The 17,270-nt window shown below is 56.8% G+C and overlaps 1 protein-coding gene and 1 pseudogene across 4 annotated transcripts in view; both read right to left on the bottom strand.

Moving 5' to 3' along the window:
* The window catches only part of PIEZO1 (piezo type mechanosensitive ion channel component 1 (Er blood group)), a 65,255-nt gene that overhangs the window by 35,175 nt on the left and 12,810 nt on the right, over positions 1-17,270 (bottom strand). The gene's annotated exons all lie outside the window — the stretch shown is intronic.
* On the bottom strand, positions 1,564-6,074 carry LOC141567647 (uncharacterized; annotated as a pseudogene).

Below are 17,270 nucleotides of genomic sequence, written 5' to 3'. Positions count from 1 at the left end.
AACAGAATGGACCAGAGTCACAGGCCTCTGGGGACAACGCCAACAGGCAGCGTTTGTCTGGAAGACACTTTTGCACCCCTTCCATGCCTTCCAAGTATGGGGATCCCCTTGGGGGCATGACCCTGAGCCCGGCCTGCCCCATGGCCTCTGATCACAATGACCTTCCCAGGGTCTTCCAGAGACAAAGGCATCTGAAACATGCTGAGGGCAGCTGCTGCTGATGAGGCAGCACAGTTTGCTGCCAGTCACTAGCTAGTGACGATGGCATCCCCTCCTGTGCTAGAAAGAAGGTTTGGCTCTTGGGGCCCCTGCAATTGGGAGAGGCCATAGCTGGACTCCCTCAGTGGTCCCACTTCAGAAGCCAGGACAAAGCAGGAACTCCTCACAGAACTCAGACCACTGAGACCCCAGCAGCACCCCACTGACACTTGACACCCTCCCCCGACGCCCAAGCCCCTGGTCACCAGTGGTGCGGTGTGGGGGGTTGTCCAGATCTCTGCCTGTCCCCCATCCTCGCCAGGACGTGGGACCCCAGGATGTCTACTAGAGGGAACACAGGCTGGCTCACGCGCCCCTCCCACCTCCACCTCCACCTTCACCAAAGGCCCTGGGACAAGTCTCTCGTCCAAACCAGGAGCTCAGGCATCTCAGAGGAAGTGAGAGGAGATGGTCGCAAGAGGAGCCAGAGCTGCCGCAGCCGAGCTGCTAAGCTAGGAGACAGCTGCCGCCCACAGAACAAGGCCAACTCTCATCCCGTCTTGCAGCCCCTGTGGTCAGCGTGCCCGCCAAGCCTGTTTCCACATCTGTACAGTGGCATTAAAACTACCTGCCTGAAGGTCACCAGGAGAGTTAATCCAGAATCATAGATGTGAGGTGCCTAGTGCAGGGCTTCAGTCCCTTCCCACCAACCCTCTAACTAAACCCCTTCTATCACCTCAGCAACATGTGAACCCCAAAGAACCACACGGTTGGTGCTGTGATTCCAAGTTCCGGGTCACCCGCCTTCCTTTCTGGACACTGTAGCATGCTCCCACTCCCCAGGGAGCCGGCCCTAAACTTAAGATGCCTCCTCCTTCCATTACCCACACTAGTTATAGTGATCAGCTCAACTCTAAATCTAAAGTTTTACAACAATTATACATTTTCATTAAAAAAAAAAATCAATCTGATCCGGCCCAAGCGGCAGAAGGGAAATGCACTTATGGCAAAGAAGCCTTCTAAAGTTCCTTTGTTTTCCAGAACTGCACTTTTCAGGCCGCTGGGCTCTGCCTCTCTCCCCACCACAGTGCCAGCCCCAGCCCTATCCCCAGAGAGGTGGCACCCTCCCCTTTTATAGCAGCCTGGTGAGAGCTTCTCCAGCCAGCCAGCCATCTGTCTGTCCATCCATCCATCTACCCACCCACCTACCTTCCATCCATCCACCCATCCACCCACCCACCCATCCACCCATCTATCCATCTACCCATCCACCCACCCACCCATCCATCGATCCTTCCAATCTGTCACCCACCCACCCACCCATCATCGGAGTAACTGTCTCCTGAAGACCTGTTCTGCAGGTCCCTGCCCTCAGGCAGTCATGTTCTCATCTGCCAGGGACACTAGGCACTGAGCAAGGATACATGCACCAGGGATGGCATTCGAAAGCCCATGACAGGGCATCTAACATGGAGTAGGCACAGGGAAGCTCCTGGAGGCAGAGGCACAGTTCCCGAGGAGGGACAGGTTCTCTCCTCCGCACATCTCCTACAGGCTCCCCGGCCTGGCACTGTAAGGGGCCCCAAGGCTGAGACAGGGGGAATGCAGTTAGTGTTTAATGGATGCAGAGTTTCAGTTTAGGATGATGAGAAAGTCCTGCAGATGATGGGGATGATGGCTCAATACTGAGAAATACACTTAATGTCACTGAGCCATACACTTAAACATGGTTAAGATGGTAAATTTTATGTTATGTGTATTTGACCAAAATGAACAAACAAACAGTCCCTGAAATCAGTGAAGATTTCAGAAACCAGAGCCTGAAGGGCAGGCGTTGGCCCGAGCCAGGTCTGTTGCTACCAGTGGAGCCATGAGGTAAGCAAGGGGCCAGTCCTCGCCCATCCTCTCCCCACCCCCAGGCTGAGCAGGAAGAAGAGAAACTCAGAGAAACTCTGTGGGCCAAAAGCCCAAAAGCGGGAAATGGGAGATGAAGAGTCAGAGAGAGGGAGCAGGGTCAGAGGGGAGCATGGGAAGCACTTTGGAACAGACTGCACAGGCTGCTGCCCCCACCCTGGCAAGGATCCGTGTGAGCCATAGCCCAGCATAAGACCTGCCCTGGAATGGATAACAACGCCCCCCTCCAGAGTCCTTCATTCATTCATTCCTCATTCATTCATTCATTTGCCACACAGCTGACCCAAGAGAAGACACTGTCAAGGCACAGGGGACACATCCAACAGTTAGAGAAAGGCAGTGAGTGCCCTGGGAGGTGAGCGTCTCCACCCACATAGATGAGGAAACTGAGGCTCTAGCTCTCCTAAGGGTCCCAGGATGCCCTGGAGCACAGCCTGCCCAAGCCTTCCTGCCTGGAGCCTGCCAGCTCGCCCAGCCTTGGCTGGTCTCCCTGACTCTATCTTCTGCCATCTGCATTGCCAGCAAGCTGGCACTGGGCATGTGGGTGGCGCTTGGACAGCTCTGGATGGCGGTCCAGGGGATGTGAGCTGGAAAACATAGGCCACTGGCTCCCAGGCCCAGCAGGGCAGCCCAGGGGTCAGGCAAAGAGTAGGGGCTGGGTTATGTTCCTACCATGTTGACCTCCCCTTGTCATCAAGAACTGGCGACAGGGTGAGAGGCCAGCCAGCAGAGCAAGAGTGACCTCGGGCTAGCCCGGGAGCAGAGGCAAACTGGCCTCAATAGCAGAACCTGGGACAACTCTTGCACTCCCCTATTGTTCAGATGAGGTAACAGAGGTTCTCAGAGGGGAGAACTTCTGTGATGGGTGGTACAGCCAGGCGTTTAGGTCCAGACTCCTGGCTCCACATCCAGGGCTTTCAGAAAACTCCGAGTCTGTCCATCAGGGCTGCTGGTCTAAGGCCATGAACATGGCCCCACAGTGACTGCATGCCGAGGAGGCCCAGGGCATCAGAGCAGACTGCTCAGACGAGGTGGCATTGCTTTGGGTCTTCAAGTCTGGCTGACTCAGCGAAGGCCAAAGGAGGTTTCGGTCAGCCCCAGGCTCCAGCAGAGAAGGAAGAACTCAGCCCGGGAGGAGGTAGGGACCAAACACATCAGAGAAGGGGGAACAGGGCTGCCCTGCCCAGACAACTCCCACCTCCCCATCAGGAGTTGCCAGTGGCCAGGATAGTGACCTCATGGGGGAAATATGCCTTTTCCTGAGCCAGGAACAATAGGATGAGGGTGGGGGGAGTGAGAAAGCCAAGCTGGGTAGGAAAGAGCTCCCTTATCCCCACCAGCACAAACTTAACCCCTCCCAGACCCTCACCCAGCACATCAGATCCTCGTCCTATAGATGAGGAAACTGAGGCCCGGAAACAGGACAGACTGCCCTGAGCCTCAGCTGCTGCCAGGTCAGGAAGGGAAGGCGAAAAGGGACAGCGATGAAAGTCACACGCATCCGGGACCACTCAGCTGGGACATTCCACACAGAGGGCTGGATGTCACAGCCACCAAATACCCGAGACCAAGACCCCAGGTCACGCGCAGCATCTGGGACACATCCTCCAGAGGCGAGCCTATGCCTCAGTGGAAAGGAGACCGCCAGGCCCTGGAATCGCCTGGATCTTCCCCGCCCCCTCCTTCCTGAGGGAACTCCAGCAAGGACTGCCTGCTCCGAGCCTTGGTTTCCCCATCGACGAAGCAGGACAAATCACGCGGCACAAAGGGCTGCAGTAGTGATGGGCCGGCACCCCACGCATGGCTGCTCACAGGGTCTTCACAGCAGCCCTCGGGGGCAGTTATGTTTAGCGCCATTTGCAGGGAGATTCCAGGAAACAGACCCAGCAGCCTGTGCACGACATCACACTGCCCTGCAACCCACAGGGGAGGACAGGACCCTGGGAGAGATGGCTAAAACTGCCAGGGTCCCAGGGAGAGGTGGTGAGGCCTGGGCAGGTGGTGGACACACTGTGGCCATCACTATTAGTATTACCATCACTGTTCCTGTGGACCTGCAAGGGGAATATCATTACCTCTACTTTGCAGGTGAGGAAACTGAGGGAGCCCCAGGGACTGGGGCTGATACCGCCTCCCCGGGAAATGGTGTGGGTCTAAGTGGCCCTGAGTTCAGAAGGCAGGGGAATGAGGGTCACCCTTAGGTCAGGGTGCAGGGGCTGCCAAACTGGCCCATAGGACAGACTGCTGACAAATAGGCAGGAAGGGTTGGTCCAGGACTAGCAGGTCAGAGTGGGTAGCTGGTGGGCAGCAGGACCAACATAGGAAACCAGGGCTGGGGCAGAGCCGCTCACCCTCCCACCCTGGTGGGGGTCAACCAGGCCCCTCCCAGTGGAGGCCAGGGCCTTGGCACATGGAGGAAATGGAGTCAAGAGGGGCAGACGGAGGGGGCGGGGCCCAGATCCCAGGGCCGCTGCCTATCACACAGCTATTTCTTCCTCTTCCCACTGTGCTCCTGCTAGGGTGAGGCTCCAAGGGCCTGGGCTAGCCTGCTGGGCCGAAGAGAAAAGGGCTGATGGCCAAGGGCTAAGTCGTTAGGAGGAAGTTCTGGAAGAATGTGGTTCAGTGACACAGAGCCCTTGCCAGGAACCAGGAAACTTGTCCTAGCTTTCCTCTGGGCCTTAGTCCCCCATCTGTAAAATAGGGCTGGAGCCTGCAATCTGGTGGTTCCACCCAGCTCTGCAGGAGATGGGGGCCTCTCTGTGCCTCAGTTCCCTCAGCTGTTAAGTGGTAGGGATCATAACTATCGCCCATCAGAGGCTGCAGTTGAAACAGTGCCTCGCACATAGTAGGAGAGAACGAATATGGACCAATGTCTAAGACACTGCTGGACACTCCAAACCATGGTCACCCATATATGCACACCACGATTCCTCTTGCGTAAGATTAAAAGTAAAACACCAACACGAGTTGTGTACATAGATGTATAAAAAGGCCCAGAAAGATCAACACCAAGCTGACGTCAATGCTCCCCTGTACAGAAGGGTCCTTGGCTCTATCTGAAAGGTTTGCGTTTTTACAAGGAGAACATTCTCATGTATTCCTAGAATCATTACCAGGTGGACTGATCAAGAGGGAAAAAGGAGACTGGAGGAAATATACCACAGCAGGGGGTTGGGTCGCATATCCCAGGCTCTCCTTTCACAGAAGGGGCTGGAGGCTGGGAAGGACAGGAGTCATTTGAGCCACAGCAGCAGAATAACTGGACCCGGGGTCTCCTGACCAGGCAGACACCTTGTGGGCCTGCCTTGTGCTACCAGCTGGGCAAGGCTCCTCAGAGGCCAGGCAGGGCCCAGGGACAAGAGACCCAGGAACCCCAGATGACAGCTGCCAGGTCAGGCAGCTTCAAGGGGCGGGGGTCCTGGTCCCAGCCCCACCCCTCCCCCAGCCAGCTGCATCTCCCAAATAGTCTGCCTTATTTGGCTTGGAGGAGAAACCCATAAACACTTCCCTGTTAGCTTCTGCCAGCAGGCAGGCGGGGCAAGGATAGGAGGAAGCGGGAAGGGAAACATGGCAGAGGGGGTGCCAGGCAGTGACTGGCTGTCCCCTACCCTCCACAGGAAGGTAACTGCCCAGGGAACTAGGCCTTACACTCCCACAGTGGCTCCCACAGCACTCAGGTGGTCACACCTGCCATGCCCCCCAAGGCAGGGGGCAAAAACCGAAGCCAGACTCAGGCCCAGAGGTGACCCAGGGCTTAGATCAAGCCTAACTTTCTGGAAGAGGAAAGCTGGCGAGGTTGGCCCAGGCAGCCGGGCATCCACCCACCCTTCAGGATAAGAACTACGGTCAGGGTGAGCATGGGCAGTGCGGCCTGGCACCTCAGATCTCCAGGCACGCAGGGACCCTTGAACAGCACAGAGCACGTGGAGGGTGGGAAGGGGAGCTAAGGGGGCCTGGCTGGTTCAGACCCTCCCTCACCTGCCATGCCCACAGCCTGAGCAAAGCCTGTTAGTCTTCCTGAAACACCTGGCACTTCAGCCATCTGCCCCTCCAATCACCCGCCTCCTGCTCATCACCCTCCCTGACACATTTTGCAGCACATGCCCACCCAGGACCCTGTCCCACCTGCAGCACCCACCACCCGGGAAGCCCACCCTCATGAGTGGCCACGGCCTCTCTATCCCCTTGGCAACTATGGCACTGGCCACACACTGGCATTCTCAGGGGCTTTGCTCCCACAGCACCTTGGGCAGTCGCAAGGGTACGACCCTGTGGCCACTCCCCGCCCAGCTCCAAAGGAAAAGGAAAGTTGAGCGAAACAAGGGCAGCGTCTAATGCACACCCCTCTTGAGAGGAGAGAAATGGTTTCTATAGCACTTCAGTTTACAAAGCTCTAAAAACTCAGACCTTCACAGGAATCCCTTCCGTCTCACAGAAGACAGAGGCCTGTGGTAGAAAAGGGGTCTGTCTGCCTGAAGACAACAGAAGACGAGGGTCAAAGAGGCAACACGGGTGAAGGGGAGGCCTGGGCAGAGGGAGGGGCCCTCGGCAGCCAAGGGGCATCGTGTTACCTACTTGGAGCCCAGCCATGAACCCTGGGTGCCGTGGCACAAGTTTAACTAGCATGACGTCTGGGTTAATTAGTATGGCGACCAGAACACCAGTTTTATGGTTCACCTGACCTGTTGAGGACAACCAGGTCCCCTCCCTGCACCTGCTCTGTGAAGCCATGGTGAATGCCGAGGGCCTAGGCTGCTGTGAGCTGGGCACAGAGAAACCCCACAAGAGGCACGAGGCAGCCACAGGCCCACCACAGACCTGCTCACTCCCCACAGGTTTGGAAAACACCAGCAGAATGCCACCTCCCAGCCACACTGAGCCCCAGGCTGTTGATGAACCACCTGTTTAAGGGGTTGGGGGTGGGTAGCTGCAGACAGATGACAGTGCAGGGGACAAAGGGACAGCATGGGTGGTAGGAGGGGATGGCCACCTGCCTAGGGAGTACGGGTTGCCCACAGGGTATACAGGGGCCCGGCAGACATCAATAGGCCTACCCTTTGCAGGACAGCTGCCAAGAGGCCCAGATAGCCCCCAAAATGGGGGAGGGGGACTAAACCAAGTCTTGGGGGTCCCAATAGCCCACCATCAACAACACCACAGGCATCGCCCATGAGACTGCCACACAAGCCAGGCTGATACCACTATGCCCATTTCACAGATGAGCAGACCAAGGCTGTGAGGAGACAGCCAGCTCCCCAAGATGACAGCAGGTAGAGCAGTGGGGGTCTGAACACCTGCATCCCAGCTCTCAACCACCAGTGCTGCCTCACGTGAGGGAGCCCAAGCTGGGGTGACGCGTACTGACAAGAGCAGCTCCTTGGGGGCAAAGGTGGCCTGGCCTCGATGACCATCTACAGGCCTCCCAACACCCTACAGTGAGCATGGGGGCACTCTGCACAGATGAGCAAGGAGGGGCACTTTGTACTCCTCAAGCCTGTTTATACCGCCTCCCCCAGCCCCCAGCACAGCCGGGAGCACCCCCTTCCCTGCCAGTGAAACATTCCCCTCACATCAGACCTGCCCTCCTCTCCTAGGACCCTCCCCACTGCCAGTGTCCCCAGAAAACAGAGATGACCATGGCTGCAGCCCATTGCAGAACAGCACATATTTGTTAGGTACGTGCTCAGTTCCCCTGAAGGGGGTCAGCACTAACCACCCTGCCACAGCCGGATTCCAGGGCAGGGGTGCGGCCTGTACTCTGCAGGGTGGAGACCCCTGACTGCCAGGGTGGGAAGAGAGCAGGCTCTTATCTGCCTGGACATCTCTGCAGCTGACACAGGTAAACAGAGGGGAGGGCAGGGCTGCAGGAAGGGAGTAGTTTATGGACCTGGGACCTTGATGTGTGGTGGGCCCCACCTCTGCATGGGCTGTGGTGTGGCAACTCCCTCTTCCCCCTCAGGAAGGGGCCACAGCTGGGGCCTGCACAAAGGGCCACAGTGAGTGGATGACAGTCAGACTATGTCATGGGGTCCCTAAGGCCAGCATAGGTGGCGCCCTCCACCTCTCCAGTGGGTCAGCCTCGGGCAGGGCTCCAGCCTGATCTTCAGGTCACTCCCCACCACCAAGACTCCCCAGGGACAGGCAGGACCCCCCCCCCCAGCTGAACTGTACCCCCAGCCCATGCAGGGCAGGCCCTGCCATGTGGTGACTCTCACCAGGCCACACAGGGTCCTCACTGCACCCTTATGAGCGCTGCCAGGCCTGACCATGAGCTCTGTACCAGCAAAGCGCTCCTGTTGTACCATTTGCCAGAGCGTCTTGTGACAGAGGACGCCCGCCTAGGGGGGGCACAGCCAGAAACAGCCGTGGTGATAGGACAGCAGCTCGGGGGTTGGACCCGGCGAGGCCTACAGTTCCAGGGTATGATTCAGATGTGCCTGGTGTCCAGCTGGTGAGCTGGTGGCCAACATGCTTGCCTGGCATGAGACCGCTGCAGGGAGCAGCTCCTCGAGAGCAGGGCCTTGCTGGTGGCCGGGGTGGGTGGGCATGCAAGCAGCTCCTCTGTGCAAGAGGCCGAGAAGGCCGGGAAAGGCCTGAGGCTGGCCCTGAGGAGAGGTGGCCGCAGACCACATGCAAGCAGCTGCTTCTCCTCCATGACCCTCTTTCTCTTATCTAGAAAGTGGGGACAGCAGTTCTGGCCCTGTGCTCCCAGGTGACTGTGAGGCTTTACTGATAGACACACGTGGGGAATGGGCCCATGCAGGGGGCTAGTAGGGGACTCTCTTGAGAGCGGGGTGAGGATGAGGGGAGACGCATACGGGCTTCAGGAATGCGTTCACTGTAAAACTGAAGAGGGCGCAGCCACTTCCCTGCTTTCTGGAGTGTGCAGAGGAGGTGGGTCTGGAGCGGCCCCTCACACTGTTTCCCTGACCCCAGGAGTCCAGAGGCCTCTGGGACCGCGCTGATTAGCACAGAAAGAGACTGGCGTGAGGCTCTGGGTAAACAAAGATGCTCTATGACCTGGAGCCACTCCCACACCCACCCCTACCCCTGGATTCCAGGCTAATTGCTGATTGGGTTCCTACGGGGTGGCCCCTTCCCACAGTGTGGGGGTTCCTACAGAGGTGGCACCATCATCGGCACCTGAAATAAGGGACATGATGAGGCCACGCTGCTCGGGGGACTCTCCTGAACTAGGACACAGGCCTCTCATCCAAGCCTCGCACCTTGTCCTCGAGCCTGAGCCACCCAAATCCTCTCACAGACAGAACCCACTCCGTACTGACTGCCCTCAATGGCCCTTCCCAGAGCTGCTCTGGCTGTGGGGCGAGGGCGGCCACCTCCCTCCTCTACGCGTGGGACAGAGGACGAGAGAGGATGACAGAGCTTCCACGACAGCACCCACAGCCAGTGCCGTGAGCTGGGTCACAGGGCGGGAGAGCACGGGCTGTGAGTTAGGACACGGATCCACAGCTGTCGCAAGCCCCCAAATACCACACACACACGGACCAGCCTGTTGCATGTCAGGTGTGGCCATAGACCCAGTAACATGAAGAGATGGGGCCTCAGCTGGGGAGCCCACAGAGGAACATCCAGTGCCAACGCCCTAGGGTGGAAAAGCGCTGGGAGCTCTCAGGGGACTCAGAGGAGGGCAGAGGGAGGATGGCAAGGCGAGACTTGCTGTGGCACACACCTGCGCCACACACAATACCCGGGTCTCCATCACAGGAAACAGGACCTTCCCAAAGTCCCCTTCAGCCAGGAGGCCACCACGTTTTCCCATCAAGTTCTTTACCGTGACCAAATTTAGCATAACCCACTCCATAGAGCTGTGGTTCTCAAAGTGGGGACCCCAGGCCTCACCATTAGCATCACCTGGGGATTTGGTGGCAATGCAGATGCTCAGGCTTGCCAGACCTTCAGAGATGGGGCCTGCAGTCAGTGTTGTAACACACCCCCCACCTACCCCCCACCCACGGGATGCCAATGTGCCCTACAGACTGACAACCTGCACTCGGGAACTAAGGACACAGGTGAGTAATTCTTCAAACTCAGAAGGAACAAGCAACAGGATTATTCATCACAATGTATTAGGTGGGTGCGAAAGTAACTGAGGTTTTGGCAATAATTTTTAACCTTTTAAACCACAATTACTTTAGTGCCAACCTTGTACTTGCCACAACCTATTTTTTGATGGGTGTCTAACCCGACAGTGTGACCTGGACTTCTCCTTGAGGGATAAAGACCTTCTGTTCTAGTTACATGGTGGAGGGCACCTGTCCTTTTGGCTCTCTGTCTGCTGCCGTCTTACAAGTCCTGCCTCCCCGAGTGGAGACATGCCCATTTTAAGGATGGCCCACAGCTGCTGGGCCCAGAAGCAACAGGGGCTTCCAACGAGCTTCTGGGCTGCTTACCCCTTCCAGTGGCCACCCCTTGGGGTCAGTGCCACCTTCCCAAAGTGGGGGTCCACCCAAGGCAGAGCTGGGGCCCCCATATCCTCTTCAGCTCTGGGCACAGGACATGAGGTTGGGGCACTGACTCAGGCCCACCCTGTGACTCAGCAGTCCCCTAGCAGACACCCCAAGTCCCTTGGCCTGTCTGATCTGGCTGGTGCAAATGGCCTCAGAGCCTGGTCACAGGCTGGCCCTGCTCTCTAAGGCCCTTAGGGAGGAATGCCACCTGGCCACTTCCTGCTGGCAGGTGGGGGCGGGGTCACTGGCTCCTGGGAGCTGCCAGGCCAGGTGGGGGAGGGGAACTGCAGGCCCCTTCAGAACCTTGACCTTCCCAGGGATGAGGGAGCTTGGTGGTGAGGGTGTCTGGGTGTTAGGAAAGGGGCTGTTATCATCTGCGTATTTCATCAGGAGATCGGGCTGCCTGCCCTGTGTCGAGGTTTCCCCTTGGTAACATTTGCCTTATGACCATCGTGCTCCCCAGCGTAGGCTCCCCTGGGCATAGCACCTGTCCCCAGGAGGCACCTTACAAATGTGTAACTGAGTGAGAACCTTGCAGAACCAGTGTGAGGACCAGATGACAGGTGACACCCAGTGTCCTTGGAGAACCTGATAGCTATCTCCTTTCTGGAGGAAGGCATGGGGTCAGGGGACTTGCCTGAGAGCTTGGAGGTGTGGCCAGAGACATCACGTGCAAATCAGCTCCCAGTTTGTGTTTTCTTACTACAGTTGCAGGTTGTAACGGAGCAGCATGGGTGCGGTGGTTCATTATACGCGTCAACTTGGGCGCCCAGTTTAGTCAAACACCCGTCTGTGTTTGCTGTGAAGGTATGTTTTGGTTGGGATTAACATTTGAATCAGTCAGCTCTGAGTAAAGCAGATGACCCTCTCAGAGTGAGTCACAGCCAATTGGATGAAAGCCTTAAGAACAAAGACAGAGGCCCCCTGAGGAAAAAGGAATTCTCCAGGCGCTGCCCTGTGGAATTTGGTCTAGAGATTGCAACATCAACTTTAGCCTGAATTTCCAGCCTGCTGGGCTGCCCTGCAAATTTCAGACTTGCCGATTTCTTAAAATAAATCTCCTCTCTGTCTTGCGTGTATATATATGTACACACAGATGCATAAATATATATGGGTGTATATATACCTTACGTAGGATGTCATATCTATCTGTATCCTGTTGGTTCTGTTTCTCTGGGAAACCATGACTGATTCAGCTGGGTTTCAAGGTTCTGCACTGTGAACACCAGGATGGCCTACCTGTCTCTGAGGTCCAGGCCCAGGTGGCTGCTTTGGACAGCTGTGTGGCTGCGGGGCTGGGGACGGACAGGGTGCCAGGGGCCCCACACGTTCTCTGTAAATTCAACAAGCTCATGAAGTGACCAAGGGAAAAATCAACACAGTCTGCTCATAACAACCGGCCTGGCCCCACCCCCAGGAAACCAGCCCCTGGAACAGGGACCTGGACCACACTGTTCTGAGTAGCCAAGGCAATGACTAGCACGGGCCTGGCAAGATGGCCGGGGGCCTCCCCAGGCTAAACCCTGGGCTCCAGCAGGCCGGAGGTGGGCCTCAGTTTCCCCCTTTGTACCAAAGGTCTTTGACCAGCTCACCTAACATTCACTTTCCTTTTCTTCATTTTCAAAAGTTTTTTAGATGCAGAGAAGCACAGAAAGTATTACACATCCAGTCCCACTCCTCCGGGTACTGGCTGTCTGTCTCTGACACAATTCTCGGCCAATGTAAATTTTACTGAATGAAACTTGACTGATTATGCTCAAGTGCCCTTTGCTCATCTCCCCACAATTCCTCTCCCCTCCTCTAGAAAAAAACACTCATGAATTTCAGTATTATCCTTCCAGGGCAGAGCCACTTCTGAGCTCTGGAATTCTATCTGGGGTCATTACCAAGGGGCATTCCCAGCCTGTGACTGTGGTGTCTCTAGGACCTCAAAGCTCACTGGCCTTTCTGGGCCAGGCCCCGTGCCACCACAGAGGTGCCAACTTCGCCTGTAAGCCCAACTTGGCCACTCCCAATTCCTAGGAGACCAGAACGCAGAGGCCCCAGGCCGGCTTCCCAACGCAGTCCTGCCGAGGAAGGCAGAGGTCTGGGCAGCTCATGATGAAGGTGAACAGGGGCAGGCCCTGTCCTTCTGCATAAGCAGGCCACGGGGCTTTCTCCCCTCTTAAATCAGCTTTGAAACCTCCAGAACCATGAAGCCCCAGCCTTCTGAGAAGTGGCTGAGGGGGAAGCTGGCTTTGCTAGAAATCACGCTTCCCCTCCCCTCATCTCAGATCCCCAAAAGTGTGGTTCCATCAGCTCTCGGCCTAGGCAAAGCGCTGTCCCCCACCCCTCACTTAGAGGAGGAGCCCACAGTGGAGGGAGGTCCCATCGTTGTCTGCTCATGAGGAGGGGCTGTGCTTTGGAAGGAAAGTCTTCACAAATCAGAAGCCAAGGCCGCTCAGCCAGGGAATGACAGCCAGGCTGGACCAGCTTCCTCTGAACTGGGTCTTTAACTGTGGGGCAGCTCCTTGCCTGCAGCCGGGAAGTAGCAGCCCCCCTCACAGGACTCAGAGCAATGAGGGAAGCCAGGGGACTCTAGCTCCTGGCACCAGCAGGACAAAACCAACACTCCCTAACGTGCCACCAAGGCCCAGCCTTCCCAGACATGCGCACATGCCGACAGCTCCCCAATATCTGGACTCTCTTAAAGCAGCCACGAAGCTCACACAAGCAAACCCCATCCTCACATGCACGGGCCATGCATGCCCCTGGCCCCTGCATAGCTCTCTACCACCTCCTTAATTCAATGCCCCCCCCCCAATCCGAGGCTTACAAAGTGGGACCCACAAACCCCTGAAGTTCTGTGTTGTCATGGGGGAGGGGCCATCATGCCTGCTAGCTACCACAGGCCATCACCCAAGGTTCAGTCCAGCACCGCGTGGCTGGTGGCACAGTGGTCCTTTCAGTGCTGCCTGGTGGGCCCTGCAGCCCCTCCTCCCACACCCTCCCTGGCCCTCAGACCACACCACCATTGGTGTACTAGCCGCTAGTGTTGAAACAAGCTTCCCAGATGAGAGGAGTCGATTAAGCAGCCACTTAAGAGCAGAGACCGACATTTCCTGCACCCTGTGGGAGGCAGCGGGTGGGGACAGGGCAGTCCTGGCTAAAGCTATACATTCAGTTCCTGGAAAAAGAGGAGTGAGAAAAAAAGACTAACACAGCCCTATCACCCACTACATCCTGTTTTTATGGAAAACTAATCTAATTCCTAACAGCAGAGCAAGCAGCAGACATCCTCGGGGGTCCCAAGAGGCCATGATGTACGGGCCCCAAGAGGCGGGAGGGCTCCCATGGTCCAGTGTGGCAGAGCCAGCCACCCTCCCCTGCCAGCTCCATTCGGGCTCAGAGTCTTCATTCCCCAAACCCCCACTCCGGGGAGGTAGGTGATTGATGGCCCCTTCTCAGCAGTGAGGAGCAGGCAGGCTCTCATCCACACACCCCAATCTCAGCTGAACCCTGCTCCCGTCACCTTGAGGCTGCTGCCCCCAGTGGCAGGTAAGAAAGCTCCAGAGATGCCACGAGACTTGAGGACCTACTTCTGGGCCTGGTGGCCTAGTGGCTACAAGACTCAGGCTTTGGAGTCAGAATAGCTTCAGCTGGAGGCCTGGCCCCATGTCTGTGGGCTGTGTGGCCTCTCTGAGCCTCAGTTCCCTTACCTGTAACATGGGACACCAACCCCATCCACCTCCGAGGTGCCAAGTGCGATGCCCTGTATAGAGCTGTAGGCACGTTGGTTAGTACAGTTGATTCTTACTGCTACATATGTGTTGTTTGTTAACATGAAGAGTGCTGCTGTCCCCCACGTGGGGCCGCGCCTGTGCTTGAGCCTGACAGCCAAGGGCTGCTCTCAGAAATGCCGACCACCGGCCCAAAGCCTAGGAGCCCTAGGAGGCCCTGGAGTCAGGCCTCACACCCACCTTCCCACCACTGCACCCTGACCACGGACACCCTCCCTGCAGGTCAGGGCCTAGCCTTTGGGAATTTGCAGACTCCAGTCAATATGAAGGAAAAGCCGAAAGTGGCTGGCCCCTGCCCCCAGGCCTGGCTGCACTGTGTTCCCCAGGGTCCCCGCTAACACACAGACAGGACACATGGTTTCTGTGCACCTCCTCCAGCTGCTGCAGCTGATGGCAGGAAACCAGTGAGTGCCAGAGAGCAGGAGGGCCTGGCATCACCTACACTCACTCAGCACCCAGGGGGCCTGCAGAAACTCGCTCCTAATGCCTCCCCAGGTTGTCCTTGCACTTGGAGAGGTTCCCGAGGCTAAGGCCACCGCCCACCACATGCACACACTCACTGACACCATCCCCACTGCCTGGGGTTCCCCCTCCCCCCACTCTGCCAGCCAAATGTGACAATTCCATCCTCATAATCTCTGTCAGAACGGGTCCTGTGGAGCCTGAGAGGGAACCTGTGGGAAAGGCAGCCCATGGGGACAGCCTGACACTGTTCCCAGTGAAGCGTTCCCTGGTCCTCTGTGCCCTGATACCAACCACATACCCGCCCTCTTCTGTCCAGCCACACAGGCCCCAGAGCTGACTTCTGGCTCCCATCCTTTCCAGCTGTGGGACTTGGAACTTACTTCATCTCTTTAAGCTATGACCTTTGTCTCTACAACATGGCTGACTCAGCAGCTGCCCCAAGAGGCCACAAGAAAACTCAACGGCTGACATGGTGGGAAGCTGAGGAGAGCGTCTGCCAGGGACCCACTGATGGCAGAGGGGCCCCAGGGGCCGGCACAGGACACCCCTGTCTTGTTCTTTCCATCAGTCAATGCCCAACCCGGTCCCAGGAGCAGGGAACTGCCTGATGAGGCCACGTCCTTTCCCTAGAGCTTCTCAGCCAAGGCTGGTGATGGTTCCCAGGGTGTGGAGCCAGGTGTCCTTCCTCAAGTAGGGCTTGAAAAGCACGTCCCCCCAGCTGCCACCACTCTAAGGAGATGGGAAAAGTGTCAGTGCGGTGCCCACCATCCTGAGCAGGGCTCCAGGCCATGGGCAGGGGTGAGCTTGCCTGGACCACTCCCTTCCTGCCTGGGCTGGGGAAGACCCTCCTTCAGCAGCCCACAAAGTTGGCCATGCAGTGCTTTTGCCGCTGTCCTATGGGAGGACCTAGCAGACTTCACTGTTCTTGCCCGAGCAGGCCTAAACCTGGGTGCCGTCATCCCGCCAGCTGTCACCAAGCTGCCAGACAACTCTGTGCCTCAGATTCCTCATGGGTGAGGCCACTGACATGCCCAAGGGCTCCGATGAAGAGCTCTTTGGTTAAAGTGCGTGGCATGCAGCTGCATCCTGGGTAGGCTTCGTGATGACATGGGACGCAGCCCTGCTGGCCCTGAGAGATGGGTGACTAAGAGGCTGGTCATTGCACGGGCAGCCAAGGCTGGGAGGGTGTGGGAAAGGCAGCACCAGCCCCACCTCTCACTCAGGTGGACTTAGCAAGGTATTTCCACCCATGGCACCTGGCGGGTTGTCCCCAGGGCCAGGAGGCCAAGCAGGCGCTAATATTACAAGTGGAGATGAAAACAACTGGGCCCCTGAGAGACCCCACAGATGGAAGGGTGCTGGGCACCCTGCCCCCGGCTCTGCTCCGGAAGGCCTGCCTGCAGCATAGCAGGTAGTTACATCCCACTTTTATGGGTGAAGACTTCAAGGCTCAGAGAGGCTGAGTGACTTGCCTCAGGGTACCCAGCAGCAGAGGGAGGACTTGGAGCCTCATTTGACTGGCCAGCTCCAGGCGGGAGGAGGAAAGGAAAAGCTCGGACTGGGAGCTTTTCCATCCTACGCCTCTGTTCTGAGGACACCCGCCACCCCAGCAGGCAAAAGGAGGCATGTGGCCTCTTAAACCACTGGTTCTGAGACCCTCACTGCTCACTCGAGCCTGAATCCCAACAAGGCTGTACCCTGGAGTGCCCCAGTGACCATGGTAGAGGTTTAGAATGAGTCACCTCAAAATGTGCCTCAGCGATATGTAGATTATTTTGAGCTAAAGGCAAGTGAGACCCTGCAGGCTGGAGAAACTTCTGTCCTCCCTTAACTACTTAGAAGAATTTAAATTCGTGGCCTTGTCCATAATACATTATCAGAGGCAAATTGTTTGAACTGTCGGACAGAATAAACTTCTAATTACTGACCATCTGCTCTTGTTATCATCCTGCAATGACCTTCTTCCCCTCTGAAGCCCCAAGGTGGCTCACCTCATCCCTAGCTCAGAAGGTCATATGCACCTCATTTTCCCTTTCTATCTTTGAACCTCTCATGTATTTTGAGTCCCTAACTAGCTCACGTATGTGAGGTTCCCACGTGTATGTAAGTAATTAAATTTGGTTATTTTCTCTTGTTAATCTGTCTCATGTCGATTTAATTATTAGATCCGCTGAAAGAACCTCAGAAGGTAGAGGAAAGTTTCTTCTTCCCTCATAGTGTTTAGGATGAGATAGACATCTGGGCCAGCTGAGGTCCCAAAGCTTCCGCAGTGGGTCTCCACCTACGCAGAGAGCAAGCAGGGGCAGAGCCAGGATCCATAGAAGCGACATAGGCAGTGACTATGACCAAACACTCAATGCTTTGAGGCCATCCTGGCTGGAGACCTGAGTCCCCACACAGCCACCAGCATGACCATCCTGCTACGAGACCTTGGGGTCCGTCC

This window comes from Rhinolophus sinicus, linkage group LG11 (genome assembly GCF_036562045.2).
Source record: "Rhinolophus sinicus isolate RSC01 linkage group LG11, ASM3656204v1, whole genome shotgun sequence".
NCBI classification, from domain to species: Eukaryota; Metazoa; Chordata; class Mammalia; order Chiroptera; family Rhinolophidae; genus Rhinolophus; species Rhinolophus sinicus.
The sequence above is the reverse complement of the archived record's forward strand: the minus strand, read 5'-3'. Positions and strand labels throughout refer to the sequence as shown.